Source organism: Elaeis guineensis, chromosome 2, assembly GCF_000442705.2.
Source record: "Elaeis guineensis isolate ETL-2024a chromosome 2, EG11, whole genome shotgun sequence".
Lineage (NCBI taxonomy): Eukaryota > Viridiplantae > Streptophyta > Magnoliopsida > Arecales > Arecaceae > Elaeis > Elaeis guineensis.
Genome location: NC_025994.2, coordinates 20,872,460 through 20,893,476, shown reverse-complemented (window position 1 = coordinate 20,893,476; position 21,017 = coordinate 20,872,460). Strand labels below are relative to the sequence as shown.

The 21,017-nt window shown below is 41.4% G+C and overlaps 1 non-coding gene across 1 annotated transcript; it reads right to left on the bottom strand.

The window, feature by feature from the left end:
- Positions 1-3,803: 3,803 nt before the first annotated feature.
- On the bottom strand, positions 3,804-20,949 carry LOC105032626 (uncharacterized). Its single transcript, XR_012138335.1, has 10 exons — positions 20,931-20,949; positions 20,513-20,630; positions 20,355-20,414; positions 20,198-20,243; positions 19,956-20,075; positions 19,793-19,869; positions 4,615-4,710; positions 4,463-4,533; positions 4,108-4,197; positions 3,804-4,019 (listed from the first exon to the last, which is right to left on the bottom strand). It is a non-coding gene; the product is annotated as an uncharacterized protein (transcript).
- Positions 20,950-21,017: the final 68 nt, after the last annotated feature.

Genomic DNA, 21,017 nt, shown 5'->3' with positions numbered 1-21,017 from the left:
GATATCTCCAAGATATCTCCCTCTGAATAGCTATTGGCCGTTGCTACAGTAGCTATCGTTCGATTCTTGAGTTGAGAGCAATCTCCGGCTAGATGTCCCAACTCGTCACACCGATAACATCTGATCTTGCTCAAGTCCCTCATAAACTTGGACCATCCTCGTCGTGATCTTCTATCGCTCCGTCTACCGCCTCTTGCTCCTCTAGAAATCATCAAAGCTGAGCTACCGCCACCTGAGCTCATAGCCGGGTTCTCCCTTCTGAGAATCTCGTTCTAGAGTAACGTCGCGGTGATCTTGTCCATCTTGATGGTGTTCTTCTCCACTAGAAGAGCAGTCACCAAAGACTCATATGAAGGGAGAAGTGATGCTAACAAGACCAGCACCCTATCTTCTCCTCAACATTCTCACCAACACTGAGGAGATCGGTGAGGATCTTCTGAAAATGGCTGAGATATTCCTGCACGCTCTGTCCCTCAGCCATCCGCAGCTAGTAGAACTGCCTCCAGAGGAAGAGAGTGTTGGTGAGAGATTTCGTCATGTACAACTCCCGAGCTTCGACCACAGCATCATCGGAGAAGTCTCGTTAAGCACATGAATCACCACCTCATCCGCTAGATACATGCGGATGGTACTCACCGCTTGCATCTGTAGCCATTTCCAATTTCGCACCTCCATGATGGTTGACTTCTCCTTGCATAAGAGAGTATCAATTAACCCTTGTTGGATGAGCATGTCCTTCACCTTTGTATGCCACAAAGAGAAATTGCTCTTTCTATCAAACTTATTGATCTCCATCTTGATTGATCTTGTCTTCTCTATCTTCAGTCTTGCTCACTATCACTGCAATCTGCATCTTTGTACCGGCTCACTCTGATACTACTTGTTGGTGGATGTCTAGCCAGAACACCACCTCTCAGGATTTTTTCGATATCGCGCGATGCAACAGAAAGAAAGAAGAAATAAAATAGAAAACAATCAAATACATGGATCAGCCAAAAAAGAACTTGCTTCCACGAGGCATGCAAACTTCACTATGAGAAAAAAAATATTACAAGAGGAGATCTCACCCTTAACCTTCGTACACCCAATCTCTCATTCACAGAAAGTTCTTCCTCATAAAAGCTCTTTCTCTAGGAAGACTCCCTTGAACCTTTGAAGTGACCGCTATCTGCTGTTCAGAAGCCTCTCTGGAGCCTTTGCTCATGCTTTTGTTAATGCCTATGCTCTCTTCCTCTCTCTCTGGGTTCTTTGCGGCGAAAAACTGAGCCACACACTTCTGTTTCACGCATCTTGCCTTTTAAAGGCCTTAAAACAAGTTAGAACCTTATTAGGACTTCTAATCAAGCCCAAATCAAGTCTCAAAAAATCTTTGAGCCATCGGATCAACATCGGGAGCTCCCCACACTGTTGGATCGTGCAACGGTCCACAAAATAGTATCGTGGACCGTGAAAAATACGTGAAAAATGCCCATGTGGTTCACGCAGCTTCCTGTGCACCGTCCGATCTACGGTGGACCGGCCTACAGATTCTCAGCAGGCCGCGTGGGCCTGGGCTGCGCCCGCGCTTATGCGCCTGGGCTGGGTCGGTTCGCACGCTGTGCGCTGGGCCGCGCCCTGCGAGCCTGGGCCCCACGCAGCCACGCCTGGGCCACGTCTGGCCCAGGTGTGGCCGTGCCACTGCCGCTCCGCCGGCCCGCCGACGGTCCTCTACTGTTCTAAGTTCTATGCCGACTTCAATCGCTCGTATCTTTACCATCCGGATTTCGTTTGAGGTGATCTTGATCTCATTGGACTTTATTTTTCGTTATGAGCTCAATATGGATTGAATATCGAAACATCAAATCCTAACAATTTCAGCACCACCAACTTCACCCAGTACTGAACAAGCTTGCCTTCTCTTTGCTTGGCCTCTTCTCGTCTTCTCTGGCGTCCGTCACATTCCGTCCTAAACTTCCCCTCCATCGCCTCGTTCTTTGAGGACATCACTGTTATCTTCATCCCATCCATTTTTGCGTCGCTGGTATATATATGCATCCTTACTCCCGTCCGGCATCATTGGATTGTGTACTCAGTGTGCATGGTTCCTTTGCTGCCTCTCGATCGAGGTCCATGCATGTTGTTGCTTCGCTCTTTTAATTGGATCCTTCACAAAACCCAGCATCAATTTCTCTCATCCACACGCCCTTGCCACGGCCTGTGATGGCTGCTTAACAAACCGGTTCCCTGCTGTACGGCTGTCCGTGTTGCTGTTTCTGCTGCTACCGTCGCTTCTGGGATGGATGTAGTGTTCGAAAGTACAAGCTCCGGTTGTAAATAGAGAAAAATAAAATAAATTATATGTAAACAGACGGCCCAAGCTAGTTTTTCTGTTAAGAGAAACTAAGGTATTTTCTTTTTCCTTTTTTTTTTTTTTTTTAAGACAGGCAGAAAACAGAATGTTGTACGTGAAACTAAGCTTTTGACTTGATTCTTCCGTACTATTTTGGGCATAGGGTAGCCTATGTTCGGTGAATGGGTCCAGCTTGAGTAAACTGAGTTGGAATCTTGCCACGCCTGCCAGGTCGAAAACAAAGGTCAAGGACATTTCCATCGCCGTACACTTGCAAGATTTGACCGTATAAATATGCGATGCTTTCAACTTGCCCATAAATTTAATATAAATTTAATAATATATAATTCATCCACAGATATCAATAATTATTAGAATAATTAAACTATACGATGTCTTCAAATAGATCACAAAAAGGCTAGGTTTAATCTACGCTACAGCTCTAACCTTGCTTTTACCGAAAGATAGAATTACACTAATCTTTAAAATCGTAGATCTAGAAAGAGAAAAATAGACGTAATAACATTGACAACCCTGTAAATAATAATCTACTGCAATTAGATGGCACAAGCAAGCAGCAAAGAAATTTAAATCCAAAAAATCATATAAAAAATTAGTTTTTTCTCAAAATAAAATTTACAATCAAAATTATCAATCTTCCTTAGCTTAATCCTGTATCAAATGTCTAATTATACCAGTCATATGAAGCTCTGACTATAATAATGCACCGTGCAATGTATAGTGACATTGATTGCAAACACTTTCGGATGATCATGATGTATGGCACCGTAAGGATCTTTAAACATGTCCCTTTCGTTTGGCAATTCTAGTCAATAGCACCTGCCGGTCTATTTTATTAGTGTTTGATTCACACCCTTGGGGTTTGAGAGATTTGAGAAGAAGAGAAAAAAATCTTTCTCATTTAGATGGTAAGAGGAGAAAAAATTTGATATTTTTTTAAGATTTATAGATAGACCTGAAAAAAAAAAAAAAAAAAAAAAAAAAAAAAGGTGAAGAAGTGCATTGTATGTGGTTTTTATTTTCTTTATCTCATACTTAGTTTCTTCAACGCTCCAACGCACGTGTTAAAAAAAAAAAAAAGCTCTACTTTTTCTTAATCCAAGACGATCCATTGTGGGATCACCACGTTTTCGAAGACGGCACATAATAACTACGTCCTCACACGAAAGACCGAAACCCAAGGCCAGGAAGATAATTTGGCGTCACACATCTTCCCCCCGAGCGTAGCTGTCTGCTTTCGCGCGAAAGGACGACAGGCCTCCCTCCGCGCCCAGCGACCGTGGTCATCATCCACGGGGTACGGAAACTGATACTTTAAGTGAGGAGAATGTGAGTTGGCGTTCATGAACGCAGCGTATTGCTACTAGGCTCGCACCAAAACCGCAACCGCATTTGAAAGCAACACGTCGCTCATGCTGTTGGAATTTGCAAATAAGTACCCAAATTTTACAAATGCATCGAGAAATTTGAAAAATTTCCCCCTGCACTTCAACAAAGTACATCTGTAGCTTTAAAATAGCAAACTGGCATTCATGAAACTCATTATTTACAGTTTCTTTGAGCTGCTTTCAGAGCTCAGTTGTCTTCCTAACAACACAAGTCCCATTGAAGCAAAAGCAGATAAGACTGTAGATGAGTAACCAAGTACAAGAAGAGCTCCTCTTAGTGACTGCATTCAAAACATGCACCAAATCAATTAAACAGGAGCAGTTATAATTCTCCTGTAAGAAAAAAAAAATGCATAATTACGTCGACACCTTTGCTAGGGGCAGTGCATTATAATTGCATACTGCAATGAACTTTCTGGAATGCTTTGGATGCCTTGACTTGGTTCCCAAGAGAGTAATCTAATTTCAGTCCACAGATAATTAACACATTCTTCAGATAAATTAATGATGATCAACTCAAATTTCATGTTGCAAAACAATCAGGAATCCCACTTATAGCTGCCTGATCAAGATTGGATGCCAGTCAGTGGAGACCCACCATCACCCAGGTAATTGCCTCGAACACTCTCTAGTCATCATGGGTGATGTTTGCGGTTCTCAATCATGCAGCTACCAAACTAAGAAACACCCCATACTAGCTGAAATGGTGAAGAGCTGGACTTACCCAAAAACAAGACCAATAGCAGCACCACCATAAGCTTTCCCTGGAGTCAACTCCACTTGTAATTCTCCAAACTGCAAAATAATGATGGAACATCGATCAGCCTTAATATTAAAACATGTAGTATGGTTGAAGTATGCGATAGAATCAGTTACCTTCAACATCCTGCTTTCCTTCTTAGGCCTTTCATCAGTGTCTATAACAGGACCTCTAGACAGCAGATTCCCAGTTTTGATCATAGCTTTGGCAATCTGCAAGAATTGATATGTAATCCATGATGGCACCGAGGATTAAGGTTAATCAATATAATGTTTACTAGATGATTTAGATGAACATACAGGTCATGACTCAGATGCATGATAGTCAGAGAAACTATAAACTGTCTTCACTATAAAGAATGAAAATATACAGTTAACTATAGCACAGTTCAAACTGCTGCAAATAGTTTACATAAATGATGATTAAACAGTTTTGTTCAAACGAGTCTCTTCTTTGAATTCACCAGGTATAGATAGCGGCTCAAGAGGGACTTTTGAATGTACTTACTAGGCATTTCCGTAGTCTACTCTCTGAACCTGGTGATTTCACCCAAAATCAACTTGCCAAGTGAATCCTATGATTGAAGCTCATAGCCATCAACTATTGAAGCTGCCACACCCATGATTCTCCTCCCCTAGATCTTCTCCACCAACCTAGCAGCCACCAAGTCATTCCTAAGCCTGAGCCTTCTACACGATAGAAAGCCAAAACCTTTAAGAGCCTGTTTGGATATTCCTACAAGATTGGGCTGAAAATTCTGCAGGAATCAGACCCGTTAGCCCATCTAACTTGTATTTTCTGAGAGCCTGTCCAAACCTAGCTCAGATCCTAGCCTTTGGACTGTTGGAAGAAAAAAAAGACCTCCATAGGTGTCTTTTTCCTTCCCATAGGATCTTGGTTGGGTGGTGTTTAGTCGATACAGAGCCATGCTTAAATGTATAGCCCAATCCACAAATCCCATAAGATTTTCAGCTCAATCTTGTAGGAGTTTCCAAACAGATCCTAAAACAGAAAGTTTTTCAATCATATAGTCATTAGCTTCACCAGATGTGCAAGTCTTTAAGCAAGTCCTAACTCCTAACCATCAAATAATTTTCCCACGCTACACAGCATTCTCAAAGCCATGTCAGTTATTATTCAGAAATATGATTTATGCATGTCATGCTTGTCTTAGGGCTAGACAAACCTTATCTGTAATGTTCCATTCAAAATTATGATATCTTCAAAGAACTAATGGATCTATAACACAATCGCCAAACACTAAAGTAATGATGGAAGCATGATCTTGGTATCTGCATTTATAAAAGGTCTACATTCATTTGTCTTGATGGAAGCATAATCTTGGTATCTGCACTTATAGATATTTAAATAAAAGGTCAGCATTCATTCGTCTCCTTATGCTGCTAAACAGCAGCTATAGTATAGTGGTTCTTAAAAGCATGTGAAAGAAAAAGGGGAGAAATTGTTATCAAAGTCCTTCCAAAAACTGTCTGATCTACCTATTGTAAGAGAAAGTGCAAAAAAATTCATCCTGATATACACAAAGTTTCCATGGTGGCTGGACAAGCATTTTGTATATAAGATAAAGACTCTTACCTAAACACCTGGCGCGAATGCCTAGCATCCAGGTGCCCGCAAGAGTCTGACCGTTCAATCTTTTACAATCCAAAGGGACACATCCATATATATAGTGCAATATATCATAATTAAGAAAAGAAAAACATTTCAAAATATGCTGGAAACTATAGTAAGTTGGCATAACATGGACACTTTCTGTTTAAGAAAACTTTCATTCTTGCCAGGAGCATTTAAGAAATGAAGAAATCAGTGAATTTATTAGAGGAATCTTGATTCTTTATGCTAGTATTAGCTAGCAATAAGATAGTTTATAATTAAAGTGCCATCAATTGCTATTGTGTGTTCAATAACTTAACAATTCAAAAAGACATGCTAGGTACTGACATCTGTAAACTAAGCAACACGCTCCAATTTTTGAGTCTCGGAGTATCATGCTGCAGCATGTTCTGTCCAAGTTTCCAAGACTATTAGAACTCCAAAATTCAGAAAAATTGAAGTGCTCAAATAACACTACATATCATATAGTATGACATGATCATTTAAATGTATCATACGGAATAAGATAATAAAGGCTTGCTGCAGTTTCCTTCATTCAGATAAGATACGATGACAAGGAAGAGTCATCGATTGGCTGGATTCAGAATGTAGCCAACAAAAACCTTGAGATGGTGTAATAAGTGACCCACCTCATGCTAAATGGCGCTTGATACAAAGCAGGCATCAACAATGCAGATTCATGAGCAGAAAATAATAAAACAAAATTTCAAAGAATTAAAGTTAAAAGTTAAGATTTGGAGACCCCAAATGGTTGAGTTGGCAGTCTTCTGTGCTGATCCAAGAGATCTGGGTTTTATCCCAACCTCACTCCAATTATCAGCTGGGCTCTCTCCAAAAACTTCCAAGAAAGTTGCTAAGATTTGGGATACAAAGTAAGGCTAGTGATATTGCATGACAAAAATGATCTCGATAATATGTGTAACATGTCAAAAGGAGTAGCATATTACCTGCCATTAGGTGGTGAGCCAAGTTTCTTTCAATGTTGCAAAGGACTGATAACTTTCTACTCCAAGATGTTAATGATGATGACATCAAACTAGAAGATAGCGATGTGGAAAATACAGAAAAGCTAGTGTTAAATGTGGACCTGGAATACTTACCGATGGATTGCACTTTGATTCTTAGATTTAGGACCTGGGTCCAACTATGGCTTGCTAGTTTTTATAAATTCTATGGCAGAAGCAAAATCACGATACAAGTTGTCATCCAATCATCAGTGCAACATAGAATAATAACATACATAATATCCTGTTAGGACAAGATATGCTAGCATTCACAAGTATGATCTTTAATCTGATACAACTAAACCCCTGAATAAAGGATTCATAGGCATCCCAAGTCACTTTCCATCCCGCAGAATGAAGCAAAAGTTGTCATTCTAGACAATGAAGATAATAACAATATCCAATTATCAATGGTTAAAACAACAGAATATTTTTCGTAGTTATTGTCTGAAGTTGGCACTATGATTGGGGATCAATGCTAAACTGCTAATTGAGGATTATCTATATAAAAGAGCAACTTAGGTTACCTAGCAATAGTACAAAGAATTATTTGCATTTGCCCAAAATATATTACTCATTCTATGACATGCCTCATCATCTGGGATGGGCTAAAAGATGAAGTGTCTTAGTTGTACATTTTATCGAACTTTGTGGGTCTACTTCTGATAAGTATCAAGCATGCAGGAGTTTTCAGGAATTTAGAAAATACATGACAGGTGAATATTTTGATGGAGCATAAAAATTCAAACTCTCAAACTGGGATATTTTACCCTATATTTGGTTAGATTTACGAGAGGAAGGATGGATGGGGTTGCAAGGATGGATAACCTCCATCTATCGTTTAGTTAAAAAAAAATCTTAGGAAGGATGAATGATAAGGGGGGATTGCTCATCCACCCGGGTCTACCAATTTGTCTCCTCCCAAATTTGAGAGGATGCAAAAAAGGACGGATGAAGCATGCAAAATATGGGTTTCTATGTTGATAAAATTGCCCCATATTGATTTTTTTGACAAAATCGTAATATTTATTCACTTTTTCATTCATTATATATATATATATATTTATTTATTTATGTATATGTATGTATATGCATATCCATATACATATGTAAATACGTATGTATATGTATATGAATGCATATTAAATTTTATTAATAATTATTTTAATTTTAGTACATAATTTTCATAATTGTAAATAAATAATTAGAATTTTCTTCTACTTTTCACTTATATTTAGTATTTTTTTGGCTAACTATTTATATAAAATTAATTAACTACTTAAATTAAATTATAAATAAAATAATTTAATATATAATTAATATATATAATTAATATATAATTTCTTTATGTAATTAATATATATACATAAAATTATCCATATAAAATAATTTATAAATTATGTATTAGATACAATTAAAATTAAATATTTATATAATTTTTATGTAATTATAAATTAGAAAGATTATAAGTTTGTATATTATTCTACTTTTTTAGTATAAATAAATATTATAAATTGATAATAATAATATTTTTTTAATATCAAAGGATAGTTTAATGAAATTTTCATACGAATATTATCCATCCTCCCTATCATTCCTCTTATATAAAATAGAGAAAATCATTTTCATGCATCCTTCTATGTTTCATCAAACATATAAGAGAATCCATCCTTCCTTCCCTATCCATTTTTTCTCCAATCTATTCTTTATACCTGTTGCTGCCAATCTCTTGTTACGTCTAGCTCCGACGAAGAGCAACCTGCAAAAGAAATCTACTGATCGAAATTGTATCCAGCGGAGATCCTCTGAAGCTTAAGTTAGTGAGAAGTGATGAACAACAGATAATTTAGAATGAGAACCGACAGAATCTAGCCCAGAAGTGCCTTACTAATGCTGTTCGTTTACCTTCTTTTTATAGATAAACTGTTGGTAACTGTTTATAACAGTGAGACACGTGGGTCCCACTTATTTCGGTATTATGTGATCGTGAAATGGACAGTTAGTGCTCACTGACGATCGTGGTATATAACTGTCATGCACTTTCTGCACTGACGGTTTTTGATATGCCGACCGTATGTCGGTAAACCGGACGCATCGACTATATGTCGGTATTATTAATATACCGACTGACCATCGACTGGTGACTCTGGAATACCGATTACCCAGTGGTTTCAATATCAATCAAGTTGTTGTGTCGTCTTTGCCAAAGAAGTCGATTGGCATTGCTGACAATCGATCGATTTACCGACTAACAGTCGGCCATACATTCTTTTGTCCTGACATAAAGTCGAATGATGTCCCGTGGTCCTCTGTCGGTTTGACTTTGATGTTCCATCACCTGTCGCCGACTCGTAATCGGAATAACCGACTACATGTCGATAGGCTGACGTTGAATCGGGAGAGCAGATCCAATTGCCCCAACAGTTGCCCCCCACTCTCGAGTCCAAGATGACTTGACACGTGACTTTGACACATGGCCTGATATGTTGGATGATGGAAGTTATTACATGTCATCTTGAGCCCCGATTCTGCGATCGATTCAGCTGCATGCATTAATGATTGTCTCAAAAGTTGAAGAGTCTCCAACTATTTTGTCGTTTCGATGGTCATGTTGCCATCATTAACATGTCTAGCTGAAAAGATGATTTGGCGGTCGGACAATCTAGTCGATTTGGTTCTGACCAATTGATTTTTGCCATGCATCCAACAACCATTGATCTTCGACTATTCTCGTGGATAGTGATAACATGGCATGATCTGATGATAGGTGCGTCGAACCGTCCGAATGATAATCGGCTCAGATATCGCCACGCATCGAAATCTAAGAGAATCTCAATTTGAATGAGTTCGTCTTGGCCATCAAGGAGTCTCATATATATTAGGTTCCTTTTATCTCTCTGGATCCTTTGCTGTTATTCTGAAAGTTTGTTACCTTCCTGCAATCAAGAGCTTTTCCATGGGTGTCAAGGGCTTCAAGCTTTCTCTTTCTTCCCCATTTTTGTGGTCCCTTGGGCCTTCTTAGCTCTCAGGTTAGACTTCTCCTCCTTTCCCTTTTCCCATTCCTTTGCCTTCCTTTAGATTTCTTTTCCGCCATTACTAATGGCCACTAGCAGTGGGAAAGGAAAGAGTAAAGCTATAGTTAAGGAAGAAGGTGACAGACCTGTAGATAGATCCCCTGATCCCTCTCAGGGTAGTCGGCTGACTGATCCGGCAGGCGACTCTGTGTCGAAGCCGGCAATGGAGGTTTCCTCTCTGTCAGAGTCCACCATTGCTCAGCTCCGGAAGCAGTATCGCATCTCAGACCAGTTTCAGTTGTTTGCGTCTGGTTCGAACGGTCCGGTGATATCCCCACCTCTGGATCAAGTTGCTTTCTATCTGGAAAACCTTCGGACCGGACTCCGATTTTCGATTCTGAAGTTTGTTCGAAATATTTTAGATTACTACCGACTTTGTTCGGCCTAGCTCGCGCCGAATTCTATTCGGATTCTCATCAGTTTTGCTTTACTTTGTCATATGGTCCCGACCATATCTCGAGTGTCCCTTTTTCGACCCTTCTTCCTCCTCCGACCCCACCCTAAGGTCGAGGGTTGGTGGTTCTTTTTTACTGAGGAAGGGTCTATCTTTCATCACTGGCCTTGTATCTTCCATCCATAACGGGAAGACCCAATTTTTCTTCGTCTCTTTTTTCTCATCCTGGGGCTTTCCTTCTACTTGGAGGAATCCAAACATGAGTCCGAATGAGAACAGTCGAATTGACGAAGCCGACAGAGAGGACTTCTTCCGACTAAAGGATATGGAAGTCCTACCACAGAAGGAACTAGTGATGGAGAAAGCTCTGTACGATGTCGGACTTAGTTCGGTGCCCGTCGTAGGTATAATTTAGTCGGTCCTTTACTTTTTCACTTGACTTCTTATTACTTAGCTTTTTTTTGTGACTGAGTTGTTATCTTTTACTTGCAGCCATGTTGCCTTTGGCGCGAGTCTTAGCAGCTGATGTCCGATAGCACACTGCCAAAAAGAGAGCTGCAGTTGGTGCAGGGCCATCCTGTGCACCGAAGAAAAGTTGGGCCGACACACAGTCGATGGTAGTGAGGGAGACCGACACTCCATCAATAGTCATTCCGAAAGCCAGAGCCAAACCCGTCATCGCGTTGTCAGCTCCGATGATGCTTCCACCAGTTGAAGCGCCTCCACCTGGAGGGAAACCAGACAAGGACGATGACGTTATGGTCATCGAACCATTGCCGGCAAGAACAACGCCGGCCAAAGCCTCACCGATAGGGTGTCAGGTAGAAACTAAGCCCGAACCAAAACTGACCACCGCGGTGCCGACGGTAACTTGGGCACCTTCAACGGGGCTGACGCTATCTCAAGCACCCTCAATGCCCGAATGGATAGCAGCCTCAAGTGAGCAGCCACCCACTGGAGAGCGGGGGAAGGCACCAACTACCTCAGCTAATGATGGATCGTCGACGGGCTTCACAGGGCTCTTCGACTTCGAATTTCTGCAGGTGAGTCGGCCTTGACGAACCCAAAGTTGGCCAAGCGACTCATTGAAGCTGCATTTTTCTCGGCTGATAGGGAGAGCAGGAAGGATCGGACAATGTCCGAGATATTTTCGTCTTTTTATCCGATGATGCTCAGCGTAAGTCGATTCATTATTTTTTGATTGTTTTTCTTCCGTCTGCCTTATCTGACTTGTCTTCTTTTCTTTTCAGCTAGCGTATGACATGCAGGCATTGGAGAGTGAATACCGAAAAATCATAGATTTCGCTGAATGTGGATTGACAAGATTGTGACTGCTAATGCCGAAAAAGTTGCGGCCATTGAACACCTTCAGACGGTGACTAAGCGAGAGGAGAAGTATCAAGACGAGAACTCTCGCATGAAGGTGGAGCTGAAGTCGGTAAGAGCTGAGTTAGAGCAGACGAGAGGCGAGTTGCAGTCGGCCCGCGTCGAGTTAGAATCGGCACAGCAGATGTTAAGTCCTATGAGTCCCAGATTAAAAAGAAGAAGTATGAAGTTAATCGACTCCAGAAGGAATGTGATGGTTGCACCAAAGAACTAGAGGAAGAATGAAAGAAGCATCGGGCCACTGAAGCAAAGTTGGCACTGGCCGATGCAGAGTCAGCTTTCGTCAAGGAGGTGAAGTCGGCTCGGGAGACACAGCCAGGCACGGGAGCAGGCCATCGAAGACTACAAAGGATTTGAGGACTTTAAAAATGAAATCCTCGAGGGTGCCTACACATCTTATTGTGTCGGCTATGAAGACAGCAGAGATGCGGTCGAAAAGTTGTATCCGGATTTGGACCTGAATAGCATCACCATTCCTGCTCCTGAAGAAGAGGTCGCCGAAGGGGCAGCCCCGACTGAAAAAACTGCACCGACTGCACCAGAGTCTACTCCAGCTGCTGAGGAAGTCGGACCTAAGTCAGTCGGAGTAGAGCCGGCCACCGTTGAAGGTCAGGAGACTAGAGCTGTGGCGACGACTGATGCAGCAACTAAGGACACCGATTGGTAATCGGTGTTGATATCGTTGATTTGTAGATCTCTTTTTTGTTATCAGTCGGTAGTCCAACTTATTTTTTGTAAGCAGACCTTGGATCCAATTTTATTCTTTTTCTTAATGAATGAATGAAAAATTTTCTAAGTGTTGAAAATTTTCTAAGTATCGAACTTCTTGTATGTCATCTTTTTGAACATGATGTTCATTATTGCCGATATAGTCGAATATCAGTCGGATAACCGAATGCCAATCAGATAGCCGAATATCAATCGGAGTGCCAAATGACAATCGATAATTGAAGTTGTAGAATTCACCTGTTAGCCGGGTACTAGCCAACTAAATTTTAGGCGCAAATTTTTCTAAGTATAGCCGGGTATCAATAGACTAAACTTTAGGCATAGATTTTTTTTCAAGTATTTGATATACGAGGGCAAGCCGAATATCCTTTGATCGATCGAAGTCAAGTCGGTTTATCCTCCGCTCGATCAGAGTCGAGTTGGCTTATTATTCCGTTCAATCGTGGTTGAATCAACATACTATTTCGTTTAGCCATAGCTAAGTCGACATGTGTAGTCGTTTGACAAGAGTCAGCATTCACAGTCGTTCGATCGAAATTGGGTCGGTATACATTAGTCGATTATTCGTTGGTCTGATATCATTTTTGTAGATAGTCGAATATCAAAGAAAAATTGAAATTTAATCATTCCATTTCAAGTGTGTTGTACATGTCAATAACTTTACTGATAATATATTTTTAAATTATCGACATTTCAAATCCAAGGAATAGTCGTTCCATCAAGAGTCTCCAGTCAGTACGCGTCCGGACGAAGGATTTCGATCACTCTGTAAGATCCTTCCCAGTTTGAAGATAATTTTCCTTAGTCTTCTGGAAGGAAAACCTTTGGCTTGACCCTTGCATTGTAATATCGGACGACTCTTTGTCGGTATGCGGCCATCTGAATTCGAGCTTGCTGCCAAACCTTCGAGAGCAAATCCATGTCTGCTCTTCAACATTTGGAGTTGTCTGGCTCTGCATATTGTTCGACTCTTATTGATGGCAATCCGATCTCCACCAGAATCACCGCTTCCGTTCCATAGGTCAAATTGAAGGACGATTCTCTTGTCGGAATGTGAGCTATCCGATTTGCCCATAAGATCGATATAATTCTTCCATCCAGAGGCCTTTGGCTTTATTCAATTGAATCTTGAGACCATATAAGATTGTTCAGTTTGTCACCTCCGTTTCACTGTTGGATTATGGATGGCCGACAGAAGTGAACTTGTGCATAATATGAAGTTTCACATAAAACTCTCTAAAGTTCTGATTGTCTAATTATCGACCATTATCGATGATGATGATGTGTGACAATCTGAATCTACATATGATTGACTTTTGAATGAAGTCTTCCATCTTGCTTTTAGTGATCTGCACCAGAGGTTTGGCCTCCATCCACTTGAAGTAATCCACGGCAACTACCAAAAATTCTTTGATCAGACATCAGGGGGAAGGGATCGAGTATGTCAATTCTTCATTGTGCGAATGGCCATGATGTAACGATCGATGTTAGCTGGCTAGCCGGTTGGTGCTGAATATTGGCATACTTCTGACATGATTGGCACTTCCGAACAAGCTCGGCTGCATCTTTCTTCATGATGGACCAGTAATATCCCTGCTGCAAAATTTTATAAGCCAACGATTTGCCCCTCAATGATTTTCGCAAATCCCTTCGTGGACTTCTCGAAAAGCATTGTCGGCATCGATAGGCCTCAAGCATTTCAACAGTGGAAGAGAATGATCTCTTGTAAAGTTGTCCATTCATCAGGATGTATTGTAAGGCTATCCACCTTAGTCATTTGGTCTTTAGAGGATCTCAGGATAAAATTTCATCGATCAAGTATTGGATGATCGGATCCATCCAATTTGATTTATTATTTATTCGTAGTACTTCATCGATCTTGTCGATACTCGACTGTTTGAGATATTCGATGAACGTCCGACCGAGTAAGTTGGATAAAGTAGTTGCGAGTTGAGAGTGGATCAGCTCGAGCATTCTCTGTTCTCGGAATATGAGAGATTTCAAAATACTTAAAGGTTGGTGTGAGATCTTTCACCTTCTGAAAGTATTTCACTATGATCGGATCTCGGGCTTCAAACTCGTCTTTGACTTGTCCAGTTATCAATTATAAGTTGGTGAAGACCTTTCGATTGTCTATGTTGAGCTCTTTGGCAATTTTCAAGCTGACAAATAGGACTTCATATCCAGCTTGATTATTTGATGCTTTGAAATTAAACCGAAGGATATATTTAGTTACAGTCCCTTCGGAGTTGGTGAGGATGAGACCGGCTCCACTCCCTTGGGTGTTGGACACTGCATCAATGTGAAGCACCCACACCGATGCAGGTTCGGCCTCAAAGCTTTCAGCTTGTTCTGACTTGTCGTCAGATTTGTGCTCATCAGATTTATCGTCGGATACTGTGCACTCGACAAAGTCAGTCAAAACTTGTGCTTTCATTGATGATCGTGGGCGATATCGAATGTCGAACTCACTGAGTTTGATTACCTACTTTGCCATCCGATCGAAAGTATCTGATTAGTATAGAATCACCTTCAAAGACTGATTTGTCAAGACGACTATCGAATGTGCCTAAAAATATGGTCGAAGTTGTTATGTCGATATAATTAGAGCGTAGATCATCTTCTCCGCTTTTGAATATCTTATCTGGACATTGTGAAGTACCTTACTGGTGTAATAAATCGATCGTTGGATTTTACTTTCATCCTCTCAGACAAGAACCAAACTGATTGCTTTCGCAAAAGTCGCCAAGTAGAGATATAGTATTTCTCCCACTTTCGGTTTAATGAGTAATGAGGGAGACATCAAGTATTTCTTCAAATCTTCAAAGGACTGTCGGCATTCATCTGATCATAAAAAATCCTTCGTTTGCCGTAGAGTCTTAAAAAAAGACAGATATCGTTCAGCCGACTTCGAGATGAATCGACTGAGTGCGACAATCCTTCCATTGAGTTGTATCTCTTTTTTCGAACTGGGATGCTCATATCGATGATAGTCTTTATCTTCTTCGGATTAATTTCAATTTTTCATTGCGACACGAGAAACCCAAAAAACTTTTCAGCCGTCACCCCGAAGGCACACTTGATCGGATTTAACTTTATCCGATGTCGTCGGAGTATGTTAAAGGCTTCTTTTAAGTTTCGAACATGATCATAGGTCTAGACACTTTTTACCAGCATGTCATCAACGTAGACTTTCATGTTTCGACCAATCTGTGATTTGAATATCTTGTTGACCAGCCGTTAGTAGGTTGTTCCGACATTCTTTAAACCGAACGATATCACTTTGTAACAGTAGATGCCTTTATCGATTATGAAGACAGTATGCTCCTCATATTTGGATGTCATCCGAATCTGATTATAGCCCATGAAGACATCCATGAAGCTCAGAAGTCGATGTCCCGATGTTATGTCGACTAGTTGATCGATTTTTGGCAAGAAAAAGCTGTCTTTCAGATAAGTTTCATTTAAATTGTAGTCGATGCAGATTCATCATTTTTCGTTGATCTTTCTCACCATTACGATATTGACAAGCCAATCGAGATAGTTGGCCTATTTGATAAAGCCAACTGCGAGGAAGCTTATCAACTTCTTCATCGATAATCTTCTGTCTTTTGGAGGCAAAAGATCTTTTCTTCTATCTCATTAGTCTAACTTTGGGATTGATGTTCAACCGATGAATTATTACTTTCGAGAGAATTTCTGGCATGTCAGTCGCCAACCAAGCAAATACGTCGGCATTTACCCTCAGCAAGTCCACCAGTTGCTTCCGCTCCGGATCAGGTAGTTGCCACCTGATTTGAATAGTCTTCGTAGGGTCGCTTTCTTTCAGTGGGATCAAAATCAGTTGCTCGACTGGCTCATTTCTTTCTTCATTTTCTCTTTGATCAAGCTTGTTAATTGATAGAGGGTCTTTGAATTTACTACCTTCAGTAGAAACCATGAAGTAGCATCGGGCCAATTGTTGATCCTCATGCATCTCCCTGACCCCTTCTGTTGTTAGGAATCGGACTAGTAAGTGATAAGTCGATATTGCTGCTCTCAGTGTATTGAGTCCTGGTTGTTCGAATATGACGTTGTAAGCCGAAGGAAGTCGGACGACTGTGAATGTAAGGAGGACAGTACTTTGTCATGGGTCGGTCCCCGCAGTCAGAGGAAGAGTGATTTTTCCTTCCACGCTGATTGCATCTCCAGTAAAACCGACTAAAAGCGTAAAGATTCTTCTGAGTCGGTCAGTCGGTAGTCGCATTCAAGAGAAAGTCGAATAAAACAAAACATCTATTGAACTTCCATTATCTATAAAGATTCTTTTTACATCATAATTTGCTATCGTCGTCAAGACGACAGCATCATCATTGAAAGTTTGTATTCTCCAAACATCTTCATCCAAAAAAGAAATTACATTATCGAGCCATTGCTTTTTAGTCGACTCTTCTTCGAAAGATGCCCCTCAATCTCTCGATCGTTTGAAAATCATGTTAATGACTCCCGCCGTCGGTCGGTTGTCAGACATTTCCTCAATTGTGGCTAAGGCTGTCGATCGATAGGAGGTTGAGTTGGACGATCGCATCGAAACTTTGTGAGGTAGCCTCATTGGATCAGGGCTTCAATCTTGTCTCTGAGTTGAATGCACTGTTCGGTGTCATGATCACGATCACGATGAAACCGATAATACTTGTCGCAACTCCTCAATGGTGCCTTCATCGGTGGGGGTGTCGAATGTACTCCTCTCCCTCGATCTCCATCAAGATCTGTGCATTGAGAGCAGAGAGAGAAATGTAGGAGTCATACCTGTTGCCATAATTGTTTGGTCTTGAATTCCATCGGTGGGGCGAAGCTCCCTTATTGATTGCTGGCTGACTTGATTCGATCGAAGCTCTGTTTTTCTTCTGATCTTTTTCTTCTGTTTGACGCCGGTCAGTAGCATCTTTATCCGCATGAATATACTTGTACGCACGCTCAAGCAATTCAGCATACGTCCGAGAAAGAGTCTTATCCAAGAGAGTAAGTAAACCTCGATCCCTTCAGACCTCTCTTCATGATCGAGATGGCCATATCTTCTTGGAGGTCTCAAACCTCAAGTGTGGCAGTGCTGAAACGCGCCACGAAGCTTCTCAATGTCTTTCCTTCACTCTGTTTGATGAAGAAGAGAATATCGGATGTCTGCAGCATTCTTCGACTGGTGCTGAAGTGGGCCACGAACAATTATTCCAGCTGCTCAAAGGAATGGATGCTTCCTGACTGGAGCTCAGAATATCAGGCTCGAGTAGCCTTCCGAATAGTAGTCGGAAAGCTGATGCACAAGAGGACGTCGGTTGCCTCCTTAATCATCATGAGAGCCTTGTAGCTCTTCAAATAGTCAATCGGATCAGTGGAGCCGTCATATGGCTCCATCTGCGGCATCTTGAATCAAGACGAAATTGGCTCATCCAAGACATGCTTGGAGAAAGATGGAGCAGTGTGGATGCCGAGGTCGTTGAAAGATCCCCGACCATCCACACAAAGTTGGACAAGTTGGCGGTCAATTCTTTTGAACTTGCGCTCGTAGTCGTCGAACCACCGTTGTGAAATCCCAGGATAGTCCTCTGAAGAACTCGAGAATCGAGAGACCGACAGTGCGCGTGGCCTCTTTCCCTTCTTAATGCTATGGCGACGAGGAGACTGGGACCGTCACGAGTGGTGGACGATATGGTGGAAATGCCAGGATGGTGCCGGCTCAACATGATGGGAGTGTCGGACCGATCATCATTCCAAGGACGAAGAGAGAGTGCATCGATGGGTGCAATGACTGTGCCTAAACAGCATAGTACGCGACGCCGGCTCCTGCACTGTTGGCAGCTGCTGCTGCCGCCGTGTTTACTGTTGCTGGAGGCTATGAATTGCCTTCGTCAACATCTTCATTTGCTGCATTAAAGCAGCAAATTGTTGAGTCTGAGCGTTCGTAGTAAAACCGAATGCGAGGAATTGGGCTCTGCCGTTGGAGGTGGAGGCGGAAGTTCTTCTTGACGAAAAAAATGCCTGATGGAGCCGATGGAGTTTTGAGCTCATTTTCGCCATTCTCGAATTCAAATTTTTTTTCCCACTTGATGCATGAATTTGTTACAGCCAATCTCCTATTATGCCTGACTCCGACGAAAAGCAACCTGCAAAAGAAGTCCACTGACTGAAATTGTATTCAACGAGGATTCTTCGATGCTTAAGTCAGTAGAGAATGGTGAACAGCAGATAATTTAGAATGAGAACTGACAGAATTTAGCTCAGAAATGCCTTACCAATGTTGCTCGTTTACCTCCCTTTTATAGACAAACTGTTGTAACCGTTTGTAACGGTTAGACACGTAGATCCCGCTTATTCCGGTATTATGTGATCGTAAGATGAGTACTTAGTGCCCACTGACAATCGTGATATGTAACTGTCACGCACTTTCTGCGCTGGCGGTTTCTGATATGCCGACCATATGTTGGTAAACAAGGCGCACCGACTATACATCGGAATTATTAATATACCGACTGACCATCGGCTGGTGACTCTGGAATACCGATTGGCCAATGGTTTCAGTGTCGATCAAGTCATTGTGTCATCTTTGCCAAAGAAGTCGATTGGTGTGGTCGATAGACGGTCGGCTTACCGACTGACAGTCGGCCATCCATTCTTTTGTGCTGACATAAAGTCGGATGATGTCCCGCAGTCCTCTGTCAGTTTGACTTTGATGTTCCATCATTCATCGCCGACTCGTAGTCCGAATAACGACTACATGTCAGGAGGCTGATGTTGAATCGGGGGAGCAGATCCAATTATCCCAACAGTACCAAATAGAGGGCTAATGATTATGAAAATGGTTTAACGGCTGTAGGTCTACACAAATAAGAGGGTTGTTGGAATAGTTCAAATACCATCGTGCAAATCTACACAATATGATTTGGTTTTGCTTATAGCTTCTTAAGTGTAGTTCTCCTGCGATAGCAAATAATTGTCTAAACGGCAAAGAGGAATAAAAAAGAGTTCTTAAATCATCACTAGTACATGACTGGGTTCAAAAAGGAAATGCACTATAAGATCCAAGTCTGAATATTACCCTTTGTGGCTCTCCTTGACGATACATTCCCATAGCCTCAAATCTTCTTCCAGCAGATACCAAACGTTTGCCAAGTGCTACACCATGAAAGGAAGGAAATGGAAGCATATAGTGACTCCACACTGCAATTGCTGATTCAGGTTATTAGCTATTTCACCCTTGCCTGGTTTGACATTGTCCGTCAAAGACATCTCTAGAGATGGGATATTTGAAGTAGAAGTATCAGCCTGTTCCCATGCCCGAGAAAGATTTAAGAGCATTTCCCCCACTTCGTGACCACACTGAAACAGCTTATTAGGGCATTATTATCGACGTTAACAATATCTCATCAATAACCTCCAACATTCAAAGAAAGCAAAACCTAAACCAACTTACGATAAAATTAAAGAGGAGAATTACTAAACTCATCCCACACGGACCCGCTAGAAAGATCAAATGCGGCATCATTTAGCTTCACCATCACTCGAGAAGAACGCAGGGAAAACACCCTAAATCAGAAACCAAGAATCGATCCGACCAGTCGAGCTCAAATCGAAAACCAGATCGCAGGAATGATACTTACATCGAGCCGGAGATCCCCCGGGAGCCTTGCAAAGTAATCCGGGGGAAGCTTCAAGCAATCCTGGACGCAGAGGCCACAAACAGAGATGTAAGCCCTAACACAAACCGTAGGCTAGAAGGAATCAACGCGAGAGAGGGGTAAGGGAGAACGGAACTTACCGCGAGGTCTTGAAGAAGAGGAAGGAGGGTGTCGGCACTGCCGTTGCCGCAGCCGTGGCCGTCGTCGTCGAGGGCTTGGGGGAATCGGATTCCGCAAGCGCGAAGGAGACGACGAAGGCTTGATAGAAAATAGAAGTTAGAAGCCCCGCAAACACGTGTCGTCAATGGTTAGCGTATCTGTGGGCCTCGTTAGCCGTATCTATATCTATATCTATATCTATATCTATATCTATATCTATATCCATACAAAAAATTTATTATATATTTATATATATATCTATTATATATATATATATATATATATATATATATAAAGTAAGATAGTCTGACCTAAATGGTTGCCACTTGTCATTCTTTGATAAATTTTTTTTCCTCCAAAAATTATATCTGTGTAAATTTTTCCCTCCAAAAATTATACCTGTATAAACTCTTTGCATAATTGCATAACTGCATAATAAAAGTTATATAAAAGTAGAATCGGCTGGTGGAGTTTTACACATGGCAG